The sequence below is a fragment of the Arvicanthis niloticus genome, chromosome 8 (assembly GCF_011762505.2).
Source record: "Arvicanthis niloticus isolate mArvNil1 chromosome 8, mArvNil1.pat.X, whole genome shotgun sequence".
Classification (NCBI taxonomy): Eukaryota; Metazoa; Chordata; class Mammalia; order Rodentia; family Muridae; genus Arvicanthis; species Arvicanthis niloticus.
Window position 1 is genome coordinate 21,363,132 of NC_047665.1, and position 792 is coordinate 21,363,923.

The 792-nt window shown below is 42.4% G+C and overlaps 1 non-coding gene across 1 annotated transcript; it reads right to left on the reverse strand.

Moving 5' to 3' along the window:
- Positions 1-219: 219 nt before the first annotated feature.
- LOC117714422 (small nucleolar RNA SNORA44) lies at positions 220-348 on the reverse strand. The gene has a single exon (XR_004607508.1). It is a non-coding gene; the product is annotated as a small nucleolar RNA SNORA44 (small nucleolar RNA).
- Between the last annotated feature and the right edge of the window lie 444 nt (positions 349-792).

A 792-nucleotide genomic window follows, 5' to 3' on the forward strand; every position in this document is an offset into this window, starting at 1 on the left:
TGTATCTTAATGCACTTTTTTTTCTTTTTGGCTTTTCAAGACAGGGTTTCTGTGTGTAGCCCTGGCTGTCCTGGAACTCACTCTGTAAACCAGGCTGGCCTCGAACCCAGAAATCCACCTGCCTCTGCCTCCAACATGCTGGGATTAAAGGTGTACGCCATCACTCCCCGGCTTTTTTTTTTTCTTTCTTATTTTTTTCTTTTTCTTTTTTCCCCCAAAATATATAGGAAAGATGAGTGGCAGCTGCAGGCACTGTGATGACTTGGGCTGTCAAAGTCTCTCCATTACTCTGGCATGCAGTTGGAGATCCCATGGCTGCAAGCAGCCACAGCCCTTGGAAACATGCTTACCTTAACGCACTATTAAAGCTGGTCAGTAGAGATGAAACCTCAAGGTCAGTACCACCTTGATTTCTTCACGTTTTATGACTCAATGGAGCAACGGGGTTCTACTGTCAAATTCTAGAGGGTAACCAAGAACAATGGTGGTAGGATGTACTGTTGAGGGATCTATGGGACCTTTCACTAACAACTCTAAAAGGGATAATCCATTCTTGGCACCGAGCTTCTTATTTGCTAGATTGTGATGGCTAGCAAGGCATTGTTGTCTCGATATAAAGAAACCCCATTTAAACTCTTTTTATGTATGCATATATTTTAGAATGCTTCTATAATAGTAAGTTTCCATATGGTATATTTAAAAAGCCTTTAGAGCTAGTTATTCTTCTCCACTATTCCCCCTCTACTCCACCCTCTCATCCTCACCCCATTAACCCTTCCTGTTCCGTTATTC